The following is a 22,382-nucleotide window of genomic DNA, read 5'->3' as shown; positions in this document are numbered from 1 at the left end:
CCAATGCCCCAGTTGGATGAATAGCTCACTATGTAGAGGACTCAAAATGAAGTGTGAGTCCTATATGCTACATGATAGAAAGTTGTACAAGAGAAATTATGAAGGGATCTATCTAAAATGCTTAGGCTGTGAGGAAGCAAAGGAAGTCCTAGAACATTTTCATGAAAAGTATGGTACAGGACATGGTTCAGTAGAAGCAACTACTCATATGATTTTAAGATCAGGTTATTTTTGGCCCATGATATTCAAAGACACTTTTGGGCATGTGCATTCTTGTCAAGTCTACCAAACTAGTGCTAACAGAGAAAGGCACTTTGTAATGCCTCTACAACTCATATATGAGGTACATCCTTTCACAAAGTGGGGACTATATTTTTTTTGTCTAGTTAACCCACCATCATCAAATAGACACACCTACATTCTTATGGCCACTAATTATTGTACAAGATGGAAAAAAGCAAAAACTTTCAAAAATTGTACTGCCAAGGTGGTGACATATTTCTCGAAGGAACACATTGTTACTAGGTTTGGGATGCCATTCACTCTAATGTGTGATAACAAGTCTACTTTCACATCGGTATTCTTGACCCAATGGACATTTGAAAATTAGTTCAAAATCAAGTTCTCTTCAAATTATTACCCACAAGGAAATAGGGTAGCAAAATTTATGAACAAGAACTTGATCACAGTAATAAGACGATTGTTAAAGGAAAAAATGCTCTGGGGACTTCTTCATACTTTCTTGTTTACAGACAAGAACCAGTGTTCTCACTTAACCTTAGAATTCCTATTTTGAAATTCATGAGCGAGTTTGCTAAAGATGCTGACAAAGTACAAATAAAATTGATGAATCTTTTAGAGATGGATGAAAAATGGATAGCTACATTGGAGCATATGGCTAAACATCAAGTTTCAATGCCTATGGAAATCCTTGGAGAAAAATCTTTTAGGCTCAGTTCCTTACAGGGGTAATTTATTCCCTTACCAGTAAATGGGCAATTTATAAAACATTATTCTGAGGCCTTAAGGCACACAAAATAAAATAAAATAAAATAAATAGTTAGATTCTATTTCTGCAACTAGTTAGGTTTTATTTCTGCAAGTGTGTTTATTTTTTGCAAATGTGTTTTCTTTCAGTTGTGTGTTTATTTTCAGTCGCATGTTTACTTTCAAAGTTGTGTCAATAGTAGGGGTAAGGTGCACTTGAGATATTTTACTAACCACTCTTTTGGTCCCAGCTTCAGAAAGAGGTATTTCTTTGTCAAAGCATTTGGACAATTGTGTGTCTCATACCAATAGAGCAATGGACATTACTTGCAAAAATAGGGAGACTTTCTGTCTTAAATTCATGGCTCTAAACCAACAAGTTCTCAACACTTTACAAATTAAAAAAAAATGATTGTTTTAGGTATTGTCAAATTGAGGTTGAAGATAGTAAGGAACAATTCAAACTCTAATTGGTTCAAATAAGAGGGATTTTCTTGAAGGGTTGCTAAGATTTTTGTTTGGTGTGAGAGTTTCGAAAAGTTCTAAAAGAGGAACACAAGGGATGTTCACGAAGGATCGAATCTAAGAAACAACATCAATGTCATGGCTACATAGTCTAAGAATAGTTAGGATACAAAATAAAGAAAAATTAAAAGAAAAGAATGGTGTTAAGACTAAAGGATTCTAAAAGATTTGAAATGGCAAAAGATATGTTTTGAAAACTAGGTATCTTGTTACAAAACATTGCTTCATCAAGTAGTGACTACATGGAGCGATTATTCAAAATTTTCTTGAAAGTTTTTTTTTTAAAGTGACACCCCACTAAGAGCCCTTGAACTGATTTTCTCATCTAGTCAAGCAAGCGATCGATAAAAACCTTCATGAAGATGCTTAATGAATGAGCCGAGAGGGGTGGAAGATTGCTTTCGAGTTTTTAGAAAACTTAAATAGAATACTTCCTAAGATATGGAAGGGAATGAATCAAAAATCAAACACTAAGCTTGTAGGTCTTGGATCCTAGAGTTTTAATTACAAGGTCATTCAAACTATACTCCAGGCATTTGGAGTTTAGTTGGTGTTTGACACACGTTGAAAGAATGTTTGCTGATGAAGAAATGCCTTTGTTATTCCTTCCTTTTTCTGGGGCTAGTTGTTGTGGTTCTACAATGCATGCCCCATTTCAATTAGGAAATGGGGACCTCATACTTTTTTTTCAAATTTGTACCAATTTTGAGGCCTTATGTCTATGTCTTGATGTCGAAGAGTTAGAAAAGTAAAAGGTGAAAAATAAAAAAATTCATAGAAGTAAAAATCTAAAAATCCAAAAAATAAAAAAGGATCTAAAAATTAAAAAAACTTAGAAAAGTCAAAAATAAAATTAAATAAGTGCGCACTTGCACACCTGACATGGTGCGCAGGAGCACATCCCACCCGTTGGTGATGCATAATTGCACACCTGCTTGGATGCACAGGGTTGCAATTGCACACCACCAAAGGGGGGTAACATTATATAAACCCTCACCTCCCCATTTTTTATCCTCATCATTTTGTTTTATTGTCTTCTGTATGCTATCTCCAAATTCCTCTTCACTGCATATGACCCTAGTTTCCTTTGTGCACACTTTCGCACCTCAACAGGTGCACATTTTCACCTTTGCACCCATTTGGAACCCCTCCACATACACTTCAAAAGATACATGAACAAAAAATGTCTATGCACACATGCACACCTCAGTAGGTGCACATTTTCACCTTTGTGCACCCTAATGTGACACATCACAACTATGCACCCACTGCTATGCACCCACGGCTATGTACACATAACTGCGCACCTTGTTTCCTAACCCTTAACCATTCCACATATGATAAAAATACAAAAAGAAAGGGGTGTGCGATGTACACCTACTTATACAACAAACCTGCCACTCTATAGGACTCCCTAAAGTGAGGTGCACACTTGCGCACCTAGACAGGTGCACTAGTGTGCACCTCCACAAAATTAAAAATCTTAAAAATTACAAAACATAGAGAATGAGGTGTGCAACTATGCACCTAGTCTGGTGTGCAGGCACACACCTTATATTTTAATTTTCTTTGATAAATAACGGGGGTATTGGATGTTTTTGCATATTTTAGGATATTAATAAGCCTTATTATGAAAAATTAATAAACGTATCTTCTTTGTGCAGATATAATGGTATCCTCATTTGTTAAGAAGATGGCCCCCAAGCCTATGGTTTTCAAATTCCAAGGGGTTCCATCCAAGTCAAGATTCCAAGATGACTACGTAGAGATAAAAGACACTAATTTGGGACACACAAACTTGGGAGAATTTTTGAGAATCTACAATAAGCCTATAGAGAGATCAGCTCTAGTATCTACTTTGATTTAATTAAATTTGGTAAGCACATCTTTGCACCCAACTTTTTTAGAGTCATCTAAACTCATCATGACACTGGCACAACACTTTGTTCTTAAGGAAAACATGGTGAAGAGCATGACAAGAGAATTTATACTGGACCTCTGACCCAACAACATTGAAAGGGTCTTTCATCTCTTGAGGGAAGATCAATTCGTTAGACTCTCTTATGAGGCAACTGAGAGGTGGTATAGGGAACACATAAAGGAGGAGTGAGGTATCATCAAATCCTCTTATTTGATTGAGAAAACTCCTCTAAGGAGGATAACGAGAAAGGTGGACATGACTAGGGGATACATGAAGGAGGAAATTGGCTACTCTATTATTCTTCTAAGTAGGGTCATAGGTCTACCAGTAGGTGGGCACCTCAATGTTTTCATGGTCAATTTCATTGAGACAATCAAGACAACAAAGATGCCACTTGACTAGCCCACCACATTAAGTGAAAACTTGTGCAAACAATTGGTAGAAGTCAAGGATAAGAAGAAGTTCTATATAACTTCCTAAATGGTATATTTGCTAATAGCGAGGGCAAAAAATTATCCTAGATTGTACAAGAGAAGCAACATGTAGGATCCCAATGCTTGGCCTCACATTTTCTACCCTCAGTTGGTGAGGAAGAAGCTCTCGGGATAGAGCAAAGAATACAAGATCATGAATGATGCATTTATCTTTGCTATCATTTGATTTATTGAGGGAGATTATGTGAAAAGATTATTTGATGATGCAATTGCACAAATAACATCTCTGGGGGCCTACTACATCTCGCTTAAAACATTCATGTATCTATGGGTAGTTGGTGCCACTATCAACCCAAAGAAGCTTCCTAGATATCCAAGTGATAGAGTGGTTTTGTGGGAGATTGCATGATAGATTGAATTTGCATATGACAGGGTCAGGAGGCAAGGAAAACCATGTTGGACATGGCCCCTAGTCATAGGACCATATCATGTAAAGAGGAATAAAGATATTTCATCTTTCGAGTGGGAGTGGGAATATTATCCCCTTGAGGAGTATGATTCTCCTAGCCCCTATTTTGATAATATTGGAAAAGTAGAGAGTCTAGTTGGAAGAGAATTCCACCATGAGGAGGCCACTAAAGACCACTAGATGAATGCAACAAATGACTAAGATGTCCATATTAGGGACTATTGTAAGATGACTTTGTATTTGGCAAAGAAGGCTCTCAAAATAAGCATTCTAGAGGAGATACTATAGCAAGATTCTGGGGAGCTACTGGACCCCCTATTCAACTTGGACAAGATTGGAGAGAGACCTATAATGAACATCAAGGTTGAAAGGGAGGAGGGCAATGATATTAATCATTAAGTGAGGCATGTAATCAGAATGACAAAGGATTGGATCAAGAAACCATTTCAACTTGATCTAATACCTGATACTATGATATTTCATGTCCAAGCCCATCTTGAGAAAGGTAGAGGAATGAAAGTTACAATTCCTAACTTCATAGCCCAATCTCCCATCAGGCCAGAAACAGTATACCAACTTGACTACCCAATTGGATACTATCACCCTTTAGAGATGAAAAGAAAAGGGAAAATAAAGGGGACCTCTCCTCAAATGGCTAAAATAGAAGAAGGTGAAGTGCAAGCACCTCCTCAGTAGTAGGAAATAGATGTGCAAGGGTCACACAACATTGGGGCTTCTCAAGACCATCACAACCCTCAATTGGCTCCATTTGTGCTTAGCTAGTCTAAAGAGGAAGATATCCAACATGTCTTTATCTCTCCTCCACAAGAAGATGAAATAGAAAAGGCTTAAGATCCATATGAAGAAGAGGCAAAAAGTGACTAAAAGAATGGTTCCTTGCTCATCTATCCTTGAAACCATTCTAGAGGGAGAAGAGGAGGAAGATGAAAAGGAACATGTGCCTTTGCAAGGAAGAACCTAGCTAGCCAGAGCCATAGAACAATAGAGGAGAAGAAGTTCCATAATAACACTACCATCTACCCCAGAGGAACCCTTGGAAGTCTCTTCTTCAAAAGATGAAGTACAACAATGGGTGGATGAGTAGAGTGAAGAGGGCAATGACATATTCAAAATGTTAGATTTTGATTTTATGCCTATGGGAATATAATTAGTTGGGTATAAGATCAGGGGTACCCCTATGGGTGAACCCCAATAAGAAGATTGGATGTAGATGCCATCAGATTCATAGGGTCCCGATCTTACTCCACCATCTCTACCACAAATCACGGTAGAATAAGGAAGGAAAAATGGTAGAATATTCTCGACTAACTTCCCAATACACTAAGGTACAAACTGCAGGGTCTACAGATATAGGGACTACAAAAGAAGAGCCCTCGTAAAGGGAAACAACTCCAAGGAGGAGTGAAAAGGGAAGAGAGGTTGCAAAACATACTCCTTTATCCTCGAGAGGTAGTTCTTTAGTTGAGCATATCACAAGATGGCTCAGGAAAGAAATAATGAGGAGTATTAAACTTCAACTCCATGCTGATGAGGAAGACATTTTTGAGTTGGCTAAAATCTTGAACAAACTTGAATCCTCACCACATGAAGTGAAACCATTAGCATTTGTCAATAATACCTAGGATGAGGTTTATTTTCCCAAGTGGCCATCCCTCCTGATGATATAGATATGGAAAGCCTTGGTCCTCAAGACTATCAAATCAAAGAGATCATGCTTGGGAGGCCCACATGGGATACAACCAGATTAATGGTAACCATGGGCATCAAAGAAATTTTTAGGAACATGGAACAAGAAGAGTTCAAACTCTAAACACTTTGAAGGAAAAAAGAGATCCTAAGAGGATATTTGGCCAAAGTTAGTTGGTCCTGTAGATCCCAAGTATCTTGAGGAGACCCTGAACACTATACTCAAAGAAGGGGGAGTTGTGCATGTACACCCATTTTTGAAAGCCTGTCAAAAATGGTGGGAAAGTTTTGAAGAGAAGGGCATTTTGATAATCTAGGAGAACCTGAAGTTACTACATGCTACACAAGAGAATGTGAATAAAATGGTGGTGATTTTGAAGTAGGATTTCAACATACTAGATGAAGTAAGGGCCTGGAGTAAGGACTTAAAAGTTTTGCAAACAATAAAGGGGCAACAATACATAATTTTGGTAGATGTTCATATAGTGGAAGAATTAGATTTGATTTATGATTTGATAGAGAAGATTGTAGACAGTAATAAAGTAATGCAAACATTACACATAGAGATCCACTAGCTCAAGGACTAAGCCCGAGAGTAAATTTTGGAAGCAGAGAGGCATTACAACGATGCATGCTTAGAGATTTTTGAAGATGAGGAATAGGAGAAGTTGCTGCCTAAAGAGGTAGTAGTGGAGATTTTCAAGAAGATTTTTGTGGAAGTTGCTAATGATGAAGATATCTGGTAGGCTTTCAAAACTGAAGAAGCCTTATTAGAATTGGATACCAAACTCAGGGATTTTGCTAAGACCTAAATTGAGGTAGAAAATTACAAATAGAAGGTCAAGGATAAATATGGGGCTCTAGATTTATTGGAAGCATCCAAAATTACTAAGATTATAGAGAAATTCAAGGGAAAACACCCATACATAGCTTTGGGATGAAGGGGAACAAAACTTAGAAGCCATAATTTCAATTTTGACACTGTAAAATTTTGAGATTTTGGACCATTTTGAGGTGTGTAGATCCATAGGTGTAGAGGTTCACTTTTCCAAGATCTGTGCCAATAGTTAACTGCTAGTTCCAAAAATAGAGCTTTCCATGCATTGGAAATGCATTTTGATGGCAATTCAACTTCGACAAACACCCAATGAAGGATCAGCTTCCATTTTTAGCACTTCCAGACACTTCCACTTCCACTGAAGGCTTTCTCATTCTTTCTCCTCTAATAATTATTTGTTTTTTAACATGTATAGGCTCATGTATCCAATTAATGAATAAAAAATGGATGGAGTCCTGCTTAGCAATAGTTAGATTGTTAGTTTGTATATAAGTAGTTTTTTTTATTAAATTAAAAGCATTTTATTGCATGAAGATATCTCTCACTCTCAACACAAATTGAGGAGATGATTTCTTATAAATACTCCATTGTAATATGTAATTAGGGCCACCATTATTTTGTAATAAAATTATTCTTTTGGTGCTCATATTTAGAGTGTAGTCATTCTTGGCTAAGTGTGTCATTGTTTCGTGAATTTATGTTCATGGAATTTTGATTGAGCCAAAAGTTTATTTCTTTTTTTGTGGTTGTGAAACCTTTTTTAGTTTCAGTGTTTTCTACAGTTTTACAAATTCTACTGATGTATCTAGCTTGAGAAGAAATCATCAAATTGTGTCTATATAACTCTGTCTCACATAAATGCACTTTCCATGGCTTTGCAATTTGATGAAGAGAAAAATATCATACAATTACTTAAGTTTCTCACCAATGATTGCATCAGTGGAATTAAGGAAGGGTTGCTCCTACTTTCATTGGTTACCTATCAATTTCTTTGAAAGCTTAACTCGCAAACATGTTGTTTCTATAGCTTATGTCCATTAGGAATTTTACTTTTATGTTATTTTCTTTAAAGTTCTTGTTATTTTCTTTCTAACCCTTTGTTAAATTATGAATTCATATAGTTGCATTGTTAGATTGCATTCATCATAAGAATACAGAATACTAGAAAACATATCTCTTTTGTGGTTAATTTTGAAACAACAAGCAGATTGATCATTTGATCCAAAATTGGTTTGAACCAACAAAGGCCTCCTCATGGACAAACACATTTATCTTCAACTAAGTAGATTCTAGTAGGTCACAAGATCACCCGAAACCTTTGAGTTGATCCTCGGATTAGCTTTTTAAGAGAGGAGTTCAAAAGGATTCCTATCATTAAGAATTGTGCAAAACAATAGCTCAGCAGCCACCTCCCATCTTCAGGTTGTCAAATTATCTCTAAATGATGCTACAAGAAATTTAGATACACTTAAACAAGGCTTGGAAAAGGAGCTTTTGAAATGGCAAGAAATAGGAAGATTTCAACATGTAGAAGGTTCTGGTATTTTTAAAATGAGCTCTTAAACAAATATAAGTGAAAATCAAGAATATATCACATTAATTGCTCATAATTACATAACCACAAACTCCATACTAGCCATCTTTGCATGATATGTGTGAAATAAAATCATAGCTCTTTAAGGATTGTCACATCACTTGAAGCAAAGGATGACAAGAAGTGTGAAAAAGTACAAGAAATATTTGAAAAGAATATAAGAATAAAATATAATAATTTTATGAATACATAAGCCAAAAAAACATGACATATCTTTTACCCCCTATCTTAATGTGTAAATTGGTCCCACAATTTCTTATGTGACAAGGCATAGATAAATGTGTGAAAAAAATTAACAAATAAATACCTCAGGTAGTGTAAAAACTTAAAAATTGGTTGAGGATATCTATTGTTGTCATCCATGGGTGGAGAATGATGAAGTGGATGGGTGAAAAGATAAGAAATGATGAGGTGGAATTTATTATAGAGAAATTACTTTCATGAAGAAAGTATTATTATGGGGTGAAAAGAACTTTTTAAAGAGAAGAACTTAAATGAGTAGAAGGCTCATTTCCAAAGTTGCAATAGATATATGCTTGATGGCAGAAGAGAACTTTTGTACGAACTCTTCTTTACTCTATTGTTTGTGATACAATTTCAACTATTGACCATTGACTAGTAACTTGAATCGAACATGATCAATAGTAGATAGTTCGACTGCTCCTTTTGGAAACATATTAATGATTTCATATGGTCCTAACCAATGAGTTTGAAACTTTCCTAGATTGTGTTGATACCTAGAATCATAAAGAACTACCCAATCTCCAAGAGCAAACCTTTTATCCTTGATAAACTTATCATGCCACTACTTCCTTTGGTGCTAGATGAGTTTAATATTATTCAATGCTGATTTGTGTCATTCATCAAGGCCATTTAAACTTAGAAGTTGGTCTTGATGGAAGGAGGTAATATCTATACCAAGCTCTAGAGTAGTCCTTAATGTCTTATGTTCAAAATCCATAAGTATTACATCTGACCTATGCTCAAAAGAAGTGAAACCTAATGTAGATTTCCAAGTGGTTCTATAAGCCTAGAGATATTCAAGAAGACATGTGGCCTAATGTTTCTTATGGAGTGCTACTGCTTTGGTAAGAATGACTTATAGCTTCCTATTGGTAACCTCTACTTGGCCATTAGCTTGTAGATGGTAGGGTGATGATTTACCATATTGAATGGTATATTCCTCCATTAAAGAAGCTATTAGGTTAGAGGTAAATTGAGCTCCTTGATTAGATGTCATCTCCCTAGGAACCCCAAATATTGTAAAAATAAATTCATAAAAGAATTTAGCAACATTTTTATCTGTTGGATGCTTCATAGGTTTTTCCTCTTCCCACTTTGTGACATAATCATTGCAAACTAGAATATAGGATTTTCCTTATGAAGAAGGTTGAATAGGACCTACAAAGTCAATCCCCCATTTATCAAAGGGTGCAAAAACTATTTGAGGCTACAGGGGCATCTCATCTAATTTAGTGGGTCACCCCATGCATTGGAATTTATCACATTCCTTAGTGTACCCATCTGCATCCTTCTGTAAGCTTGGCCAATAGTACCTAGTAGTTAATATTTTAAAGGTTGTTTGTTTAACTACAAAATGACCTCCATAGAGCTCATCATGACATGCCCTTAAGATATCATATGTTTTATCTTCCCTTTTTACACCTATGCATTACTTGATCAAGACTAATATAAAACATAAATCCATAAATCCAAGAATAGTTAAAGCTCTTTTTAGCTAGTAACTTCCTTTCTTTATAGAGAAGTGAACTAGTGTCTTTCCTATGGTTAGGTAATTAGCAATATCTGCACACTATGGACATGTGAAATTTGTTTTGTCTTGGTCCTCAAGAGCTATTTGTATCTAATTATAACCACTAAAACCATCCAAGAGATAAAAATATTTCTTACTAGCTATGTTGTCAAGAACTTGATCTATAAATGGCAATGAAAAGTGATATTTTTTAGTAGTTGAATTGAGTTCCTTGTAATCCACACAAACTCTCCATTTCCTTCCCTTCTTTCATACTATAATGAAGGGTGAGACCCATCAGCTATTAGATATGGGCTAGATAAAACCAACATTTAACAACTTTTGGAGCTCATTCTTAACTATATCCTTCAAGATAGGATTGAATCTCCTCTAAGGTTATCAAATAGGTATGAGTTCAAGACTAATGTAGATTTTGTGAGTGAAAAAATTAGGATCCAATCCTTTCATGCCCATAAAGTCCTAAGAAAATGTTTGTTGATTCTCCTATAGTAACTACACTACAGTGCAATTTTTTGATGGGGAGGTGATAAAGCATTGCTAACATTCAACTCTCTCCCTAGACCAACTTACATCTTAATGACCTTATCTAACCTAAATAGCTGAGAAATTAGAGAAGAGTTCACCTCATGAGATAATAATGTGTGAAGGAATTTGGAGGCTTTTGAATGTTTTGGTGTCTTCAAAGGTGGTAAAATGGTTTCTAAGATACAATTAGCTTGGGGACACAATTGAGACTCTACTCCATACTCATTCATGAGAATGGATGAAATTATCTCATCTTCTTCCCAAGTAGCTACAAATAGCTCTCTAGCTATCATCATTAACTGATGGATGGAATTGACCTTTGGATCATCATCACCCAATCTGGTAAGATAGTTGATCACCCCACAATAGTGGTTGAGAAGGGGAGTATAAAGTTAGGTTCTTAGTATGGATACCATTGGATATTTTCATCTTCCCAAATCGACAAGCTATATAGGCATCTATAGTAACTGACTATGGTTGGTCTAGAATTAAAGGATACCCACCCATGTTACCTTTGGCAAAAGGACAAAAAAGTCTACAAGATACTCCCAAGAATTTAACATGACTATGACATCTATTATATCCCAAATTTTGACCTAATTAAAATTATTATAGTCATTGAGTTGAATGGATTTTTCTTTCCTATTCATGTGAAAAGGGTAGTTAAATGTAACTGTTGTTTCTTATAAAATTAGAATTAATTAATTATTATGTATAACCATTTAATGATGATGTTCATTAACTGTTACTTGTCATATGTTGATGATAGTAGTTAGTAGTTTCTTGGTTTTAGAATTATGGTTATTAACTGATTTCTTTACAAATATCTATGTTAAATGTTAATATGGATTTATCTTGGGAAATTGTTATTATTGTAGAAAATGTTTCACGTGTGATTGCAAGAGCAAATGAAGGGGAGAAGCATTGCTTAATGAGATCTACATAATTGGGTACTACCTTAGTCCACTTATCTAATAAATAGGTATAACCTCTAACTATCTTGGTGAGGACCTAGCAACTTGCACAATGAGATACAATCATTAGACACACATGAGCTATTGAACAATCATTAAAACATTAAACATTTTAATTTAATCAAAGTACATACCTTTAATGGTTTATGTTGACCTTCTCATCACTTCAAATATATATATATATATATATATATATATATATATATATATATATATATATATATATATATATATATATATATATATATATATATATATATATATATATATATATATATATATATATATGACATATACCTAAATATGTGTATGCCTTGAGAAGATGTGGAGATAAAATAATCTTCCAAAGTGATAAGTGTGATTAGATATACATACCATAGTAGGTACAACTTTGGGCATAGAATAATATGATGCCACCTTTATAAATAATATACATATATGAAAAAATGTATATATAAATATAAGTTATAATTTATTCATTTTGATTAAGTCACCTTCAAATTGTTCCACATAATTATCTATATTTATAAGAGGTGAGAATGTACACTTGGCATCTTTTATTAGTAATTCAAGAAGATTGGTTTATATTATTTTTATATCTCACCAGAGAGTCATAGCTTCTTAGAAGCCTTTATATTTCCTTCAAATTTCTTCTTTATATACAAGTTAGGAGTTATGCATATCTTTTCTCTCTTGTTATTCTTTCATCTTTATTGTTGTGAATGTTGGAGGATAATTGTAATAATTATTTGTTTGAGCTCTACAAATTGGAATATGCATGTCAAGAATAGCTAGTTGTATAGAGTCAAGCCAAGCCCCATGTCTTCCTGATCAAATTATGTAGTCATCCATTTCAGTTCGTAAATGTTATATATTTGCATTCAATAGTACAATAGTAAGAAATGTGTCATTGAATTCCATGTATCATTATTGAAATTGATATATCGAATAGAATATTCATTGAGTCCATCCTTCCCATGTTAAGTTGAAATCAATTATATGCTATGTTCAAATGTCTCTTGTTACAGTCATATTCTAGAATCAAACTACTTCTTTTAAGTCCTTAAACAGAGGTTCTTGGGTCATAAAACTATATTATGACAATACTAAAATTATATTTTTCTTTACACTAGCCAAGGTTCAACAAAAGAGTTGAATTACTTTAGACAATTGGCACCTAAGACTCACCTAGTTGGATGGACAAGAAAGAGGGTGAAGAGGTGAGAGAAAATTTTCAAGAATAAGAAAACCAAAATTAGAAGCAATTCAATGAATTTATTTCATTTAAGAAGAACTATTAAAGAGCTCATGCATGTCCTCTTAATCTATTCTATTTTCAAGTCAAGAAATAGTGATTGGGTAATAGAAACCCATCCAAAAATCTTGGCCAAGGTCATTAAAGGCATTCTTGCATTCTAAATGATCACATGATGTCGGTAGTGCTAGTTATTCAGACATGTCCATCCATAACTATGTGGACATTCTAAACATCAATATTTCTTGGATGGCTGAACTAGTAGTGCCCCAAGCCTAGACCTGGGGTAGGGAAGACCTTTCTTTTCAAAATATTATGTGGGGATGGATATGGTCCATGATTGGTAGGTTAAGCTGAAGCCAATGCTTCTCTTCTTATTTGGTAGTCGAGGCTTGCACAACCAAATCAAGACTCTTCGAGTACTTTTGTATATTTTATCTACTCTCTCAATGTGTTTACTTTACTTTGAATCTTAGTATAAATAGTAATTATTTACTTTATTTTTATATAAAAATCTTAGAAAGCAATTAATGCAGTTGGTAGTTAATTTAGTTGAAAGTTATTTAAGTTAATATCTCATGAAATGGATTTTTAAGATGTCATGCTCGATAGTTTAGTTGAAATGTTACTTTCATATTTAATTGAAAGAAGATAATAGTTTCTTTCTTTTTAGTTAACAAAATTCATTTGTCAAAACATCTTCTATCATCCCATCTAGCTTGATAGTTGCAAGCTAAAGTATGGTTGGATGATATGTAGTTGAGATAATATCTCTTTTGTCATGACATTTATGGATGATCCTAGGTGAAATAAATAATTTTGGACTTGTATTCCATGAATGGAGAAAATAACCATAGTACTGCTAGGTTCAAAATATTTGGATATAGTTAGCTTTTCCAACATCAAATCAGATAATTGTCCCAAGACATTAATAGTTTTTAGATCCTTCTTCTTTCTTCCAGACTATTTGATACATGCTTTCTTGATGGCTTTAGTATAAATAGGAACTTACTTAATAGCATCAAGTAATGACATTTTTATTGTCTTCTTCTTCATTTGATTAAGAAAAACAATTGCTACTTGGTTTTCTATAGGCTGGCCTTGTTCTACCAACCTATGAGGAAAAGAGGGGCTCTTTGGCTATAGGAGAGGTTTGTTGGATTGACACTTCCACTTGTTTAGCCAAAGAATATTCAACTTCAATTATTATAGGCATTTATGATGAAGGAAGAGTAGTGTCTCACCTTAAGTGGATATCATTCAAGGAAATAGCATAGCTTTGCTATTGTGTCAGTTTTTTGGTGTTTTGGGGATTAGGATAAGAATGAACTAGCAGCTAAGTCTTCTTAGGGGGAGTATTAGTGGTTGTAAGAGGAGGCATTAGAGCCTATTATTGAGGTGGTGGCATTAAGGATTCCTAACTAGGTTGGTTATTCAAATTCTAAGGTTGTTGCCACCCTTGCTAAGGTTGTTGTCAACCTTGCTAGGGTTGTTGCCAAACTTTTTGAGGTTGTTGCCAACCTTGCTGGGGCTGCTGTCAATTATTATACCCACTAAAACTAGTATTCTAATGATTTCTACATTGACTATTACTATTATAATTTTGGAAAGGATCTTATGGCATACATGGTCTTTGAGCCCATAGCCTTTGTTGAGCAATATACAGCACCTCTCCATTTTCATCAATGAATTTAAACTCAATAGACATTGGCTGTGACTCTAGGCTTGCAAAAGAATTGCATCTGTAGTTCCTTTTCTTCTCTCTACAATGTGGATAGTATTTTGCTAACATGACATTAACTTCATCCTTCTTCCTTCTTTCCTGCAAGGTGTCCAATTATGTAGCTACATCATTAATGATGTCTTATTTGAAAGTGGGAACAAGATTGGATATCTCCATCTTATATACTCCTAAACCACCATTAGACTTATGTGGTAGGTCTCTAAGTCCCCTACCTTTCTTCATAGTAGTCCTTGAATAATTTAGACATATGTTCTTTATGTCGACCCAATTTTTTAGAGTAATGTCTCCTCCCACCATAAGGTCTAAGGCCTCAATACTTTCGTCAGTTAAACCTTTCAAAAAAAGATGCTTTTGTGATTCCTCATTCAAATGGTGATGTGTATTATGCTATAGGTTGAACATGAACCTTGAGACATAATCCTCCAAGGTTTCATCTTCCTTTTGAAAACTTCTAAAAATGTCATCCCATTTCAAATCTTGACCCCTACAATATTCTTTGTACTTTGAAAGAAATAGATTGCTCATTACAGGCCAATCTACTATAGCATTGGCACCCAACTCCATGAACTATCTTATACTAGCTTCCTTTAGAGTATATGGAAATAACTTTATCTTGTGGGCATCAATTTTATAGTCATAGCTCCTACAAAGGATATCAAACTCAAAGAGGAATGTCTCAGTGTCTTCTGTGATGAGGCCATAGAATTTAGGTAATGCAATGACATGTATTTTCTTCAAATTTTGGTTACCTTACTAAGTAGGAATAGGACAAGGAAATGTAGCATGAAATTGAGGCTAAGACATTCTTGGAGGAGGACCTGGCAGTGATGTTTGATAGATAACAAGGGTAGTTGGGTTGTCTTAATACTCTGGGTTATCAAAAAGGTTATTCAAATGGAATGATTCTTCAGAGGATAGAGGTGAAGGAAATTGTTCATATGCATCAACGAATGCATTCTCAAATGGTTCTTCTTCTTTTATGTTATCAACTTGGGGTTCCTTAGGTTCTGGGTTAAAATCCTCAAATGGTTCACCCTGAATAATGCGAGGAAAGAATCTCCCAAAATGGTCTCTTCTTCTATGCATACAAAATAATGTAGGATTTAAATTAACATAATGACTTTAGGGTTGAACTAGATTGACACCATCCCCATCAATGACATCAAACATGATTGGCCAATATAATAACTTAGTAATGAAGGATTAGACACCCTTTCATAATAATTCTATGGTTAAATAACATCATATATCTTACTCAAAATAACAAATTGAACTCATTTGATTTATCAATCTAGGAGCATTAACTTGAAATGGTAACTACAAAGTATATTCTCTAGTTTATCTTTAAAGTCATTCCAACTAAAATAAAGATGATTTCTAAAGGAAATCTATAAGGCCCCTTCTCTAGTATCCTATTATAAATCTTAATATCATGAATATAATTAGATATAGGAAGAGTAAGGAGATGAGATGTCACATTTTTGTCTCTCGCATATAGAATGTGAACTATATAGTGTTATTGTATGCCTTATGATAAACTATGATAAGTAGGTTCCAAAATTTAGGTGTGGCATGATTGGAATTCTCCTTATTAATATTGAACCTAAGATTTTATTAGGACTAATATACATTTTAGTTTTTGTTGTGTTAGGTGTCATATTCAGAATTACATTAGGTTGATAAGCTAAGACCTATGGAATAAAGGCTCTAGATGTCATGACCTAGAAACTATGTTGATGGTTTAATAATATAGTATGGGCTATTAGGATAATTGAATTCTAGAAAGATAAATAAACATGCACTTTTGTGAATATTTCTAATAATCATAGATGAAAATTATTATCAAAATTGGATAAGGGTCTACGCGGTGGAACTCAATATGATGTAATGTAATGAGTTAGTTATTGTGTAAGTAGTACTAGGTGGATATGTTGATACTCACAAAGATGGATTTTATGGCCCAATAAAATTTAATAGATTTATTCTATGATATATTTTGAAACTATGAGACATGACTATGCAAACATCTTGTTTACCTGACAAAATTGATACACCTTATAATGTACTATCTCATAATGATAATGGGATACCATTAGCAATCAAATTATATTTAAGTGAATTAAAGGATATTAGTTGTGATGTTTATATTTTGACAATTTTGACCTAAAATATATGTTTAAACTAATTTTCATATTGAATGACTTAACAGTATAGACTCAACATTTCATCATTATAATAGGAAATGAATCATGATGTGGTTTAGAATGATAGTTGATCACTTGATTAGATATTGATGTCAATATGTAGATTCTAATATTTTAATGCTTTAAATGCTTTCTATAAAAATGATTAGAAAATGAAAATTGATTATGATGTTAAGGTGAATTATTTAATATGAAATTTTCATGCAATTATATACATGCATTTTATATGATTTTTTTTCCATTGGGATACTAATTTTTAGTTAGTGTGCAGGCAATTGAACCATGGAATTATTTGGGAGAAACAAGGTCCAAACTTATGTGAGCACAGTTTAGCCAAGGAAAATCTTGGAAGATTCAAAAGCCTCATTGTGATGTGTTTTATTTTGTAAATGTAAGCTCGCATGTCTATGGTGAATTTAAATTCATGAGTAAATAGGGACATGTCATTGTGATTGGTAATGTGTTTTAATGTGTCACTTAACACTTGTAGTTGTTTATGTGTTGATGACATGTCACCTAGGGTTATAGTAATGGTTATACTTAACGTTAAACTAATTAACTTTCATATGATTAAGTGAAATTCACTTAGAGAAAGGATAGGATGGGTCACCATCAAGGGAAATTTGAATTTAAACTTGATAAGGATTTTAGAGGGTTAATAGGTGGTCCCAATGCCATTTTTGTGAAACCTATATGTTATCATAACATGTTAGGGGCCTAAATTTGACTATTTTATTGCTTAGCTAGCCTAGTGAACCCCTTAACCAATGCATTCTTCCACCAATTCAAAAATTGAGTTGTCCCATCAGTTCAACCCCATCTTTGCTCTTAGTCAAAAGTAACAAATTTAGTAGGGACAAAGTTGTAAGAGACAATGGCTTGATGTTTTTGTCAAAAGGAGGTAGTGAAAGAGTTTTTTTAGTGGTCTTGGACAAACTAGTAGGGTGTTCATCCACTCTCTAAGTTTAGAGACTCTTATGTTTTGGAAGCTTGGAAGGAGCTCTTCTACAACCTTTCATTTTTATTTTGCTAAGGAATTTGAGGTTGGTGTTCTTACCATATAGTTAACTTCTTCCATTTTGATGTTGAATCTTGGTATTGCATTCATAAGTCTATAGGTATGGAGAATGTCATTGTAAGAAAAATGTGTGGCATTATCTTGTATCATGTTGTGTTGTGTTGTGATGAGCATGAAGTCTGGATTTTCATTGTTCTCTTTTTTTTTTTTGAGTTTCCATGATTTTGTGCATGAGTGTTGTTATGGGTGTGAGGACTTCACTCACCCTTTGGGAAGGGAAGAGAAGTCTAGGGTGAAGGGTTTAGTTGGGCTTGAAATATAGTTGAGAACCTTGGAGTATGGGCTTCATTGTATGCCATATTCATTCATATCTTACTTTGGGGTGATAAGGGAAAGATGGTGTAGAAAGGAATTTTATGGAGTATGGGCTTAAAGGAAGCCATAGCTGATGGTAGTATGTTTGGAGGATGTTTTTGGAAGACCCAAAAGGGCATGGAATTTGTTGATTTGTGAAAGCCTTGAAAAGACATGAAAATTATTATTTTAGATATGGTCTGATATGGCAAGTCTCCTATTTGAAAACACACCTCCACCTTATGTTCAAGGTTCTATTGGTGAAACATTATGAAATACCCTTGGGATGGAACTGTTTAAGTGTTGTAATGTGAAATATATGAATTTGTAAGATTGGAATGAAACCTAGTTTGAACCTTGTTTCCCCAACTTTGTGGGTGGCTTCTTAGAAGCCTAGGATGGAAGGTGAGCCTCCATGGTTCCTAGTTCTATGTTTTTTTGTAGGTTTTGTGAGAAAAGATCATATGAAGAGATTAGGATTTTCCCCTTGGCAATGTTGAAGAATCAAGTGTTGTGAAGAGACCAATTTTTCCCATGTCATTTCATAGTGTGTTGTAATATCAACTTCCATTGTTGTTCATTGTAATGTGAGAGGGATTCACCTACTATTGTATATCATTGCAAATGTTCAAAATGAGATTGGATGCTATGTATATAATTAGTATTGCAAGAGAAGATGGTATTTTCTTTAATTGTAGTATAAGTAGGAGAGGAGAATTTATTATATGAAGAAATATCCATCATTCTACAACTCATGTTGCAGATAGGGGATTGATGTATTGTACACATGTAGATTTATGTATTCAACCCATGGTTAAACCTAGTGGAAATCTCATGTGAGAAAGTCAGTGTTAACATTTCATTCTCAAACTAGGATGAGTGAGTTTATTGTAAAGTTTTCTTGTTATTGTTGGTATTATATTGTATTTTCCATTAGGGACAACACTTATTCAATTTTGAATGCTTACTAAGCTCATCACTCAATCTATAATTTATATCAAGCATTCAGTGGTTACCTTGTAAGTTCAAGAGTTAAGAAGTTCACACCTAGTATTCTTGAAGCTACTGAGTGAATGTACAGTTTAGTAGTTTATACTGAGCTTACAATGTTCACTAAATAGATAATGGTCACTAAGATTTATAGTATCTATTGAGCTATTAGTTTGTGTAATATGAAGTCATTTTTTGTCGAGTGATGGATGTGTAGTGCTTACCGAGTGATAGTAAGGTAAACAAAGGATTCAATAATTACCGAGTGACACTATATCTATCAAGTCTCCAAAGGTTATGGAGTTCCAGTATACATTGTGTGATTAGTATGGACCGTGCTTCTACTTCTAGTAAGTGCATGAAAATGCCAAGTAATGCAGTGGATGCCAAGTATCAGAAGGTCACCAAGTCAACTTGAAGAACTCAAGTTTTTTAGTGTTTGGCTAACTCAATAATATTTTGTTCACTTGTGTTCTAGCCGACCTTGAAATTGTAATTATTGAAATGGTATATATGTAATGTATTGTATCATTTGTAATATGATAATCATGAGTATCCTAAGGAATGGAGATGTAATATTTGAGAAGAGTGAATACAAATTAGTAGCAAAGCAGAGTATTTAGCAAGGTCATTAAGGAGTAGCAAAGACATATTAGTCACAAGAGGTGATATGTACTTCAAGATCTATTCAAAAATCAAGTTGTAAGTCAAATCTACTATTTCATCCTAATAGGTGAATTAGTTTTCTAAATCCTTTAACATGGTAGACTTAACAGTCTTTGTATAAATCTCCTAACAGAGTGCATACTTCATTGTATGTTTGTAAAACCTCTAACAAGGTGGACCTAGTAGTCCAAATTGCTCTTAACAGGGTAGATCATTAGAAGTGGTCAATGTAAGCCCTAATAGGCCAACTTTATACTATAGTAGTGAAATTTTGTGGGTATCATCCCCACCCCAATTTTACTTTCTACTTGGAAGGTTTTTGGGTCACCAAAATATTGTGTTCATGTGTTATGTATGTTTATCTTTTCTCATGCATGCAGTAGATTGAAAGAATGAATGGTGAATGATTTATATGGTTAAGTGCTGAATTGATTTAAAGTTTTTTAGGTTATTTATTCACCCCTCCCCTCTTAGTAACCTAACTAATCTTGATTATTACCAAAAATTGGTGTCAGAGCTTTTTGGTTTTAAGGATATAGTTTGATAGCTTGAGCAAAGATCAAGGGGAATGGAGATATTTAGACTTGACAAAGCTATTGAGAATGAAAACCTAGATCTTGAAATGGCCATAACTCAACTCAAGCAAGCAAAAGAGCATATTTTGCAATCCCTAAAAAGAAGGAAGGAACTTGCAAGACAAATGAATGGTCATCAGTATGTTGAAGAAAAGGTTGAAGACTTTTTTCCATCAAATAGTTTAGATGAAGCTAATGAGGCAATCAAGGAACTCCTAGCAAAGAATGGCTCTCTACAAGAAGAGGTAAGAAAACTAAAAAGAGAACAAGAAATTCAATCAATAAGAATGTGTGAATTCTTGGAATAAAAGAATAAGGAAATTGAAGACTTGGAGGCAAGGAAGAATGAAAATCAAAATAAATCCCTTTAGCAAGAAATTCTTATCAATCAGCTCTCTAATGCAAATGAGGAAATCATGAATCTAAGATCTAAAAATGAAAGCTTAAGGAATGATCTAATCATTGAAAGATAGATCAATGAAAGATTGAAAGTTGGTCTAATTTTTGAAAAGAAACTCAATGAAAGGATGATGAAGTCAAAAGTAGATATGGATCAATTGAATCAACAAAGTGAGCAGAATCTTCATAGGCAAAAAGGTAAAGCATGACTTGGTTACAAAGAAGAAGGTGAATCTTCCAAACAAGGTGCCCAAAGGAATCAAAGACCTACTTGCAATCACTATGGTAAGCTAGGTCATACATCAAACAAATTTTGGAATAATGGAAAGGTAAAATTCATTGGAAAATGTTACAATTGTAGTAAAAATGGTCATAAAGCTCATGAGTGCAAGGAGAAACCAAAATTTGAAGGTAAATGTCACAAATGCAAGAAACAAGGTCACAAGGCATCTGAATGCAAATCCAAACCATTCAATCCAACTGACCAAATTGTCAAAGCAATATTTGGTTGGGATTACAATACTTGATGCAGATGTCACTATTGTGGAGAATATGGACACATTGACATAGACTGCACAAGGTATCACTTGAGAAAGAGAGATTCAACATTAAGATGTTATACATGCACTAAAATTGGTCACATAGCTAAAAACTGCATGAATATTAGAAGAGTTAAAGATGAAAAGAAAGCTAAAGCTAATAATATCAGGAAGCAGATGAGAGGTTAGTGGATTCCTAAATCTACCAAGAAGAACAATTCAAATGATGGCAATGTCACTCAAGAAGTGGATGACTCCACCATTTCCAATTAGATTCTTAAAAGGATAGACTAGAACTGTATCTTCAAGCTATATCTCAAGTAGTTCCAAATGAAAGAAAGTAGATGATCCAAATCAATATTTTAGATACAAGAGGATCACATGAGTTCAATTCATACCAAGCAAGGTTAGTCACAGACTCAACTGAGCTAGGTCAGGAGAAGTAAAGTTTTGTTTAATCATCGAGTTACAAGTTTTTACTGAGCTAGTGAGTGGATGACAATCTATCAAACACTATGTTATTATGGTACCTAGCTTTAATGGTGAATTTTCATCAAAAAAGGTAGAATTCAACTTCAATTTTCACCACGTCTTCAGTATTTATAGAGAAAAGAGATTTCTAGGTGCACTCAAACAATTCCAAGCAATTTTGAGTGAATTTGTAACTAAAGAATTTGTTCAAAAATTTCTTTCACTTATCGAGTAGTGATGGAATCTGGAAGCACTAGTAGCAACAAAGTGAAAAGGGGTTCAGAAATGTTGGTCAAGGGGTGGAATGGAAAGCACCAAATTTCAAGCTAGTTCCAACAGTTGTCGAGGCACTTGACCTTAATGGTGTGCAATCCCAAATTCCACCAAAGGTACTCCTAATTAACGATATCTACACTCAT

The sequence above is a fragment of the Cupressus sempervirens genome, chromosome 6 (assembly GCF_028749045.1).
Source record: "Cupressus sempervirens isolate cs-2001-9-10 chromosome 6, ASM2874904v1, whole genome shotgun sequence".
Classification (NCBI taxonomy): domain Eukaryota; kingdom Viridiplantae; phylum Streptophyta; class Pinopsida; order Cupressales; family Cupressaceae; genus Cupressus; species Cupressus sempervirens.
The sequence above is the reverse complement of the archived record's forward strand: the minus strand, read 5'-3'. Positions refer to the sequence as shown.